Source organism: Penaeus japonicus, unplaced genomic scaffold (genome assembly GCF_977035675.1).
Source record: "Penaeus japonicus unplaced genomic scaffold, GWHDUDI00000001_assembly GWHDUDI00000003, whole genome shotgun sequence".
NCBI classification, from domain to species: Eukaryota; Metazoa; Arthropoda; class Malacostraca; order Decapoda; family Penaeidae; genus Penaeus; species Penaeus japonicus.
The window spans coordinates 15,344,868-15,354,867 of record NW_028234405.1 but is presented as its reverse complement, the minus strand read 5'-3'; the positions used below and the strand labels follow the sequence as shown (position 1 = coordinate 15,354,867).

Here is a 10,000-nt window from a genome sequence, read left to right as displayed (position 1 = left end):
CCGTCCGCTTTACCCCCTACCCTTTCCTCTGCCCTCCCTTCACCCCATTAACCCCCTTGCCTTCCTATTCCTTCCTCCCCACGCGTTCCTCACTCCCAGCCGACTTTCAGCCTTTCATCTTGCCTCGTGCAAAATAGAAGCAAAGAATACACCTTTCTTGCCTTCGGTGGCCAGGGAGAATACCAATTAGAAATAACAAAAAAATAAAATAAAATAAAAACAAGCGAGGTCGAAAATTCCGGACGCAAAACATCCATGGCACGCCATTAAACCAGAAGTATTTGAATAGGAAACGCGCCCCGCCCCCTCACCCTCCCTTCCCCCCTCACCTCCCCTCCCCTTCCTTCCCCCTTTCATCCGTTCAACCTCGACTATAGGAAAACACGAAGCCGAAAGGAACGATGACAGGGAAATGTATGGTGCCATGGTGCATCTTAAAAAGCTTACTGGAAGAGATTAAGTGTATCTCGGCTGAACGGAAAGGGAAGGAATAGTAAAATAGGAGTGTATTTTGAAGTATGGTGTGGTTTTACTTGGATTGTGAGGCGTTTGCTGCAACAGACAAAGTATATACCGTGTGATATAATGTTTTTTTCACTTTACTACGTGATAGGCAGTGACTTTACTAATATTTACGCTGGCTTTATGACTACATTATTATAATGTTTGTCTCCGCGTTGGCAGTGAAGGTCACCAGATAATCAATTTTGGTTTACATAAAGATAAAACCAAGCAAACAAATTGACAAACTAGCACTACCTGACAGAAACAAAAAATGATAAACAGTTCTTTATACTAACTGTGAATAGGACAAACACACCCATAATCACACACACACACACACACACACACACACACACACACACACACACACACACACACACACACACACACACACACACACACACACACACAAAAACGCCGCTCAACCTATCGACCCACTCTACCTCTTTATATTGATTCCCGTCTTGGTGATCACCTCAAGTATCAGCTCTTCACTGGAGGGGGAGGGGAGTTTAGAGAGAGAGAGAGAGGGGGGGGGTAGTATAAACCACTCCGCCCTCAGGCTCCCTAAACTTCCCTACCTTCCCAGCCGTTGCCAAGAACTACCTGCCGTAGCCGAAGCAAATACTACTATTCAACATGAAGAGATTAGAGACATCGCGGCTGTTGTAGCACCGGTGCGCATCTCGGCAATCAGCTGTACCTGCGGGTTTCAGTCTGCGCGGAGGCTCGGCCGGTTTCCGTACCGTTTCTCCTGTTTGTCCGTGTTTATGCGTCCCTCCCCTGCTTATGCGATTATTTTGTTTTTTTCCTCCCCCTTTCCCTGCTCCTATTCCCTTCCACATACTGCTTTTTTCCGTCTCAGTCTCCGTCCCCGTCTCCTCCTCCTCTATCTTTCTTTCGCTTTCTCCGCCGGAACGTAATTTACACAAGAACCAATAACAGTCCGTTTTCAATCTCAAACCATCCATATCTTTCTCCGCTTTATTTTACGAGCGGTTTTCACGTCTGGCTGAACTATCCCTTACTCTGTCTCTTTATCTTTTCCTTTGCACTTTTCCTCCCTTCCGAGTCCCATCCTCGCTTCATCGCTATTTTTCTTTGTGTGTGTGTGTGTGTGTGTGTGTGTGTGTGTGTGTGTGTGTGTGTGTGTGTGTGTGTGTGTGTGTGTGTGTGTGTGTGTGTGTGTGTGTGTGTGTGTGTGTGTAATTTTCTCAACCTTACCTACATCCCCTCCTCTCTCTCTCTCTCTCTCTCTCTCTCTCTCTCTCTCTCTCTCTCTCTCTCTCTCTCTCTCTCTCTCTCTCTCTCTCTCTCTCTCTCTCATCATCATTTGCATAATAATAATGATAATAATAATTTGTAGTAGCAGTCGTCGTCGTAGCAGTAGTGAAAAAGAAGATGTAATAGAATAAAAGTAGAAGTAGAACTAAAAGTATAAGTAGAAATATAAGTAAACACAGAAATATTAATAGAAGTAGAAATAGCAACAATAATATCAGTATCATTATTTTCACTATTTCTCTCATCATTACCAATATTATCATCATCAATGACTGCATCATCATCTTCATTCTATCATCATTACTGTCATCACTGTCCTTAGCATCATCCTCACTACCAGAACCATTATTTTTATCGCCATCATTATTCTTTTTCCTCTGCCATTTCTTGAGCGTCGTGACGAGCCTCCCACACCAAATTTCTATCTCACTCCGCAGCATCTCCCTGGCCTTAACCAATCCTCTTTTCTTCCTCCTCCTCCTCCTATTTTTTCTCCCCTCTTGCTCCTCCCCCTCCCTTCGTATCCATCTTAATCCCAATCGCATTATCCCTCGCCGCTTCCCAGATTCCGGAAATCCCTTCCCAGCCCTTCGCTTTCTCTCTGGCTTCCTACACCCGGGATTAAAATAAGCGGCCCCTTCTTACATCCTTCTTTTGCGATGCGTCTAACACTCGTACTCATTCATAAATCAAATAAACCAACAGCCTAACACTCTAATCATAACACACTAACACCCTCGCACTGCAACATCGTAACAGCTTCTCTGGGACTGACAACCTTGACGCGCACATCCAGTACTTTCCACTGCTCTGCGTCGCAAACTAAAGTTTATACTTGACACCCTCGACGTAATACGTACTTCGTTGATATCATGTTACTATTTTTGTTTTTCTTCTAGGTACAGGCACTTGACCCGGCCCGGGACTCTTGGCTACATACTTGCAAATAAATACAGAGAAAGGCAGATATACGCTGATAATAATACCTAAATATCGTAATGTATAAAAAAAAAAACACGTTTTCATTCCGAGTTCGGAACAACCAAACTTACGATGGTATTATTAGCTACTGCTCTTGCCGTTCTTGCTATTACCCACGCCCATTCATCGGCGCCTCGGACAGTAAGTTCTCCGAGGACAGATTATTTTTCACGCTCGATATAAAAATTCTTCTATCCCTCTCCCCTCTCCCCTCCCCCCTCCACTACCTCCTCCTCCTCTACCGCAGCCAACGCCTCCCCGCTACACTTCGACGGCGGTCCGAGGCAACACACAACTTTAACCAGTGAAGACTACGTCACCACAACTACCTCCTTCGTCTACACGTGTTTCCGTCAAAACCTGCGTCAGTATGTCAGAACAATAACAAAGCGAAGATATAATGCTGCAAATACTATAAAAACATCACAAACTGCATTCTTTTTTAAACGAATAAAATGCTCTATGATGATCATCGACGCGAATTTCACCTTGAAAGTTTTTTTTTCCTCCGCGTGTCCTTCAAAGCGAGCACTACTATTGCTTGTAGACACTTGGCTGATGCCCACGAGCGAGCGGGGGCCGAGTAACGTGGGTTACTCGCCAGACAGCGGGGCGCAGAGCGTGTACACTGGCTGGGGCACTGCTGGTAACTGCGGGACTGGCACAGCTGTGTCAGGTGCCGGCTAGGGAACGGGGAGGGGGGAGGCGGCTAACCACCACACGCACCGCCACTACTTCTGCACCTCACACAGGCACTGCCGACGCTCCCTCTCGCCACCACAGCCGCGCAACCGAGCTTGGTTTTAACCCGCTTTGGGGGGCGTGGCCTAGTGCCACCTCCAGTCACAGGCAGTGTGGGCGTGGCCTTCAGGACGAGGGTTTTACCGCCCCTTTGGCAGTTGCGATCAGGCAGTGTAGTCGCGCGGGTGGTACTGACATTTAGCAAGAAGTTATAACTCGAGTGACCATCAAACTCCCACCACTCAATTAGGTCAAAGGAGCAATTTCAAAGAGAAAAAATAAATGGTGTTTAAGCGATCCAAATCGGCGTTTGAACAATTACAATTGCTGTCTTAACTTCAAATTACCAGAACGATCGTTAGATTGAAAAAAATGCAATGGAATTTACAATAACGCGAGTGCTCAAGACTCAACAACAGATAGTACCAAGACTATCTGAGTTAGTCTTCCCACCTGTGCCATAGCAGAGCCAGTTCGCAACATTGCAAGGCACACCGGGACGTCACCACCGGCCACTCACCGCGGCGACCCGATCCCCAGCACCTGCCGTCCCCACGGACGAACGAAGGTAAGTAACGGTTACACACAATGCATGCTATCTTGCAAATCGCTCGAGCACTCGGCGACTTCCGTAGAAATTCCCAGGAGAGCAAAGTAACTTCCCTTTCCGGGAAGACGAAGAGCTGGCATATTGTCCACCTGCGACTTCAACGATCCCGCTACCTGTATGGGGGGGGGGGGGTTGGATAGTGAGAGAGTGGGGGAGGGGGGAGGGGAGGACAAGATGGGGACGTGTGGGAGAGAGGAGGAGGCCAGGGTGGAGGTGCGTACGAGGGGGATGATGGAGATGGTGCAGATGGTGACGGTGGTGATGCTTGAGCCGAGGGTTATACGATGGTGGTGATTACACACATAGCAACGTGGTGGAGGTGATGGCGAGGTTGTGGAGGCGATTACAAAGACGTTATGATGAGTTTGTCAAGAGCAAATTTTACGTTAAAAAAGAAGAGATACCTCGGAGAAAAGCGAGTCATGACATCATTCTCTTGATAAAACTCCGAAGAGCGCGACTTTCTTGGCAAAAAGGCTCGTACGTTTCACTCAACGGTGTGATCTTCCTTCAAAAACAAACAAAGCTTTTAAGTATCACTCTCACTAGCATCTCGCCCCTTGTCCTAACAATGTTCTCCTCCGATATGTTTACTCTGTTAATTTGCTTTCGCTCCTACGCACACGTGCACACGCACACATACCTACACGCCCCCCTCAACCCAATCACAAATCCTGAGAAAGACGCACCCGCGCACGCACGCACACGCACACGCACACGCACACGCACACGCACACGCACACGCACACGCACACGCACACATACACATACACACACGCACACACAAACACTAATACACTCCCCCATCACCCCAACCCCACACCCCTTATTCCACCCCTACCTTCTAAATCTATTTTCATGCCAGCGGAGCGGAATGGGAAGAGAAAAAAGAAGTAATAATGGCGAGGCTGACGATGTTCAAAATAAATAGGTGGAAGGTTCAATGGAACGGCAAAGGAGGAGGGGAGAGGAAGGGGAGAAGGGGGGGAGGAGGAGGAGGAGGAGGAGGAGGAGGAGGAGGAGGAGGAGGAGGAGGAGGAGGAGGAGGAGGAGGAGGAGGAGGAGGAGGAGGAGGAGGAGGAGGAGGAGGAGGAGGAGGAGGAGGAGGAAGAGGAGGAGGAGGAGAAGATTAATAATGATAAAGATGATGATCTAAACCCCTACTACTACTACTACTACTACTATTACTACTACCACTACTACTTTCACCACTGATAAAACCAACGATTCTCCCCAATCATTCCCATACCACCGCACCATAAAACCCTCGCCCACCGCTCACCCCCCCCCCTCCCCGTCCCACCCCGACCCATCCCGCCCCAGAAGACAAAGTTTGAAATGCTTACTTAGTCGAACAGAACTCACCAATTACCAACTCGCTTGAACTCCTCAATCAGTAGTCAAAGCGGCTCTTCAGATACCCAACCAATTAAGATGGATGTCTTAAATCAGTGTTATCGGGGAGGAGGAGGGGGTGAAGGAGGGGAGGGGAGAGGAGAGAGGGAAAGTGCATGGGTGTATGAAAGAGTAAGAGTAAGAGAGAGAGAGAGAGAGAGAGAGAGAGAGAGAGAGAGAGAGAGAGAGAGAGAGAGAGAGAGAGAGAGAGAGAGAGAGAGAGAGAGAGAGAAAGGGGGGGGGGAGATAAGAGAAGAGAAGATAAAGGAGAGAGGAGAGAGAGAGAGTGGAAATAAGGAGCGAAGGAAAGAGAAAGAGAGGAAATAACGAGCGAAGGAAAGAGCAAAACACGAAAGAGAAAAGACAAGAAAAAAGAAAACTAGAAGGGAGAGAGACCCAAGATAAACAAACCGACAGACGTAATACACAGCGAGAATTCATGACCGAGAGCAAAGGGGCAAGCAGCGGCGGCCAACGGAGCCATCGATCTGGCCTAATGACGGAATTAAGCCCCGAGTTACAATCCGCAGTTTACAACACAAGCCTCCATTTACATCTCCCGACCGTGGGATGAGAGTGAGGCGACTGAGGAGGGGGATGCCTTATTCTATGCAGGAGACAATGGAGCAGGAATTCAAACATGGTAAAAGAGCATCACGGGTATGCGAAACTTTAAAAATAAAATGTAGTGAAATAAACGAACAAAACATACTCTGGGTCAACACAAACGAACAAATACAACGGCCAAGTACTCCACATCTGGATACCCTCCAATGCAAGAGTATGAACGTTAAATTTACAAAGGTAGTGAGTAAGCGCCCAACATCTCAAATACAAACCAAACAAAGTTCTTTTAATTTGTTATTTTGCGCGGGATAGCCTCATTACCTCGGCTGCCAAAAGTCTACGGCATTCACATTCCACATTTCACTTACCCCCCTCCCCGCCCACATTATGTTAGTTTAGTCTGTGTTAGAACTTTCAAACGTTAAGGTTTCAGTCTAACTGCAACTTGTCATCTCCAATGAACAATGAAGTCCCCAGATAAATGTCCTGACTACCGCTTCGTAAGCATAGGCAAGTGTGTGTGTGTGTGTGTGTGTGTGTGTGTGTGTGTGTGTGTGTGTGTGTGTGTGTGTGTGTGTGTGTGTGTGTGTGTGTGTGTGTGTGTGTGTGAGTGAGTGAGTGAGAGTGAATGTGTATGTATATATATGCGTGTGTGAATAGGTATGTGAATGTGTGTGTTTATATATATGGTGTGTGAATGTGTGTATAAGCGTTTGGAATTGTAAATAATTTATGAACAATATTTTTGAGCTCTAATTCTCATTGCAGACAGAAAAAGGATAATAATACCATTAACTTCTATAACTCTTTGCACACAAAGCATTTTCTTGTGGCAAAGGGCTGGGGCAGCGAAGGTGATTCGATTACCGATGAAACTGAATTTAGAAAAGTTACAGTGGGACACGGGTGGCCATCTATTTGTGTAATGTCGTTTAAGACTGTTTTCCAATTTTACAATGCATTATCTACGGCTCATAAGTCTTTAATTTATGTATAGAATTATCAAATATTAACAATAAAAAATGCATTAATTGCACCCGAATAAAAGATATATAAAATCCCCAAATGGAATAGCAGCGGGTTACCCGTTGTAAAATAATTTTGAAATATATATATATATATAAAAACATTAAAACTCTAAATTTCCGTCTTTCATTGTAACTGTTTTCGACATGGAGGCACACGTTGTTTTTTCATAACGTTTTAGACACTAATAAAAACAAACATTTGGAGATCTGTGCATTTCAATATTTTCGTAAAAACGAAGTATCTATCAACGTAATAATAATAACGACACTGATAATGATCAATCGCAAAATTATACGAATGGCAATGACTATGATAACCATAAAAAGTATACCAACAGGAGCAGCAATGATAATGATAACTATCAAAATAGTGAAAAGGCAGCTTTGTATTCTCTAAATCCTAATGACTTTGAAGTGTAGCTGGTCTGGTAAGGTTGGCTTCACCAATCTAACAGTTTTGTTAAAGCCTATATTTATTATCTGCTTACGACATGTACAGACAGAGCAGAAGCTGACATACTGTAGTTAAAACTGATCCCTCTGCTTTGCTCCAGGTAGATCTGCCAGCCTTACTGCGCTTGATAAAAATAACTGATAAATCGTGAAGGCACGGTGGTAAACAAGATGGTAGTGGTAATGTTGAAAGTTGGGTAAGTCTGAGCGAATGCGAAGATAGGTGAGGGGTAAGCGGGATAGTGAGTAAGTCAGTGTGGAAAAAAAAAATATGAGAGTAGGCCTATCCCAAAATATATCCGAAAGAAACCAGGGGTGATATTTTTAATTATACTGCACGAGGAGGGGCTGAGCTAGCTTTCATGTCACGGTTTTAAAGGTGAAACAATCATGGGACACACAAAACTGCATAAAACATAGGAAAAATATTCCCTGTATCAATAACAACTTTGGTATGTTCTACCAGGTTACTAAGGGCATCGTCTCACTTATGGAACTTTTTTGGGAGCTAGGCTTTTGAAACGAAAACCCACTTATTCTTGCCTATTGGGAATCGTATATCTGGAATTTAAAGCATGTAATTACATAACACCTTTCATATTTTCAGTCTTATCCTTTTCCCACTTCTCCCTCTCCCTCTCCCTCTCCTTCTCCTTCTCCCTCTCCCTCTTCCTCTTCCTCTCCCTCTCCTCCTTCTTCTCCTTCTTCTCCTTCTTCTCCTTCTTTTCCTTCTTCTCCTCCTCCTCTTCCTTCTCCTCCTTCTCCTTCTTCTCCTTCTTCTTCTTCTCCTCCTCCCCCTCGTCCTCCTTCTCCTCCTCCGTTCATATGGCTTGCGTGCAACAGCAGCGATAACAAAACACACCACCAAGCTCCACAATCTCATCCAGCCTCGTCAAGTTCATCCGGCCTCGTCAAAATTCTCTCGCATCTTTCATTCTCACATTCCCTTGTATTTTTTCCCCTGAAACGGCCTCTACGAATACCAATAAAGGCAACAGAAAGACATGTGTGCGTGCAGGATACCTCCCATCCGCCTACCTCCCCTCCCCTCTCCCAGACTCCCTCCCTCAACTTGCAACATAAAGAGGACAACAGGATCGCTATCGGCTCGTGGGTTTCTTGGTTGCAACTTGCACGTCACGCTATCTTCCTTTCCGCCGCCACAGCGTTCTGAACATCTGGAACGTCTCCTGCTACGAATTAATTTCATTTATATGCAAATGCTACGAGTTGTCTCTCAAGCCTATCCCTCTACTTTCTTTCGTCGGCTCGGCCACACGAGCTAAGGACTCGCTCCTAATCCCACTTGGTGTGAAACCCGTGCCGATTATGCAAAATGCGTTCCGAGCAATAAGATCCTGTGTTTGGTGTAAAGCAAACTGCGTAGTGAAGCTCCGTCGAGTTTAAGTGAGCGAGCCTTTAGGATGCAAATCCGGAGCCCCTGCGAAGAAAAATTCCAGCGAGAAGAGAGGCTACATCAACACTCGGAAGACAACTCCACGGAATCAGGCCAATCCTTGAGTCGATTCCCGGTTCCCACTTCCACTCACACTCGCCACTCTCAACTCCCCACACCCCACTCCCCACTCCCACTCCCATTCCCACACTCCACACCCCACACCCCACTCCCACTCCCACTCCCACTCCCATTCCCACACTCCACACCCCACTCCCACTCCCACTCCCACTCCCACTCCCATGCCCACAGCCTCCTCCCAAGGGCTCACGGACTTACGTCTCCTTCGACTTGGCATTTAGCGAGGCTCGACCACTGGAGGATAGACAGCCTTGTAACGATCCCTTTGAGTCAGCAGAACCAGGGTAGCTCGGTAGCTCGGGGTTGAGTGAGAGAAGAGGGAAGGAGGGAGAGGAAGGAGAAGAGGGGATAAGGAGGGGAAGGAGGGAGGAAACATGGGAAGGAGGAGAAAGAGGGAGGAAACAGGGGAAGGAGGGGATGGAGGGAGGAAGGAAAGGGGGAAGGAAGGGGGGGAGGAGGGAGGGTGGAGAGTGGGGAAGGAGGGAGGGTGGAGAGTAAGGAAGGAGGGAGGGTGGAAAGTGGGGAAGGAGGGAGGGTGGAGAGTGGAGAAGGAGGGAGGGAGGAGAGAAAGTGGAGATAAAGGGAAGGAGGAAGGTTAGGAAGAAGGGACTAAGGAAGGTGGTGAATGAGAGAGGGAGGTAGTGAAGAAGGAAGGAGATGAATAGGGAGAGGGTTGTATAGGGGAAAGGGGAGGTGGTGAGAGGGAGGAGCGAGGAGAGAAGGAAAGGGGAAGAAGTAAGGAAGAGGTGTGGAAGAAGACGGGGAAGCAGGGAAGGGGAAAGTAGCGAGAGAAGAAGAGGATAAGGCGAGAGGGCGTGAGGAGATGCCTGCGAAATTTCTGGCTTGCCTTCCGTCCTCCCAATCCACCCACCCACCCACCCACCCCCTAAACCCAGCAAC

The 10,000-nt window shown here is 46.9% G+C and overlaps 2 protein-coding genes across 19 annotated transcripts in view; one reads left to right on the top strand and one right to left on the bottom strand.

Moving 5' to 3' along the window:
• LOC122248773 (adenosylhomocysteinase-like 1) overlaps positions 1-10,000 on the bottom strand; it is a 234,930-nt gene that overhangs the window by 90,131 nt on the left and 134,799 nt on the right. The window contains exon 1 of one of the 18 annotated variants that reach the window (XM_086556498.1): positions 3,484-3,526. The exons of 13 other annotated variants lie outside the window; for them this stretch is intronic. The gene's annotated coding sequence lies outside the window, so the exon portion shown is untranslated. Of the gene's footprint in view, positions 1-3,257; positions 3,417-3,483; positions 3,527-10,000 lie in introns of those variants that run through there. 4 more of the 18 variants (XM_086556453.1, XM_086556484.1, XM_086556420.1 and 1 more) reach the window with 4 other exon arrangements.
• Positions 3,377-10,000, top strand: part of LOC122248774 (required for excision 1-B domain-containing protein) — a 164,596-nt gene continuing 157,972 nt past the window's right edge. The window contains exon 1 of the mRNA XM_043009068.2: positions 3,377-4,078. The gene's annotated coding sequence lies outside the window, so the exon portion shown is untranslated. The remainder of the gene's footprint in view (positions 4,079-10,000) is intronic.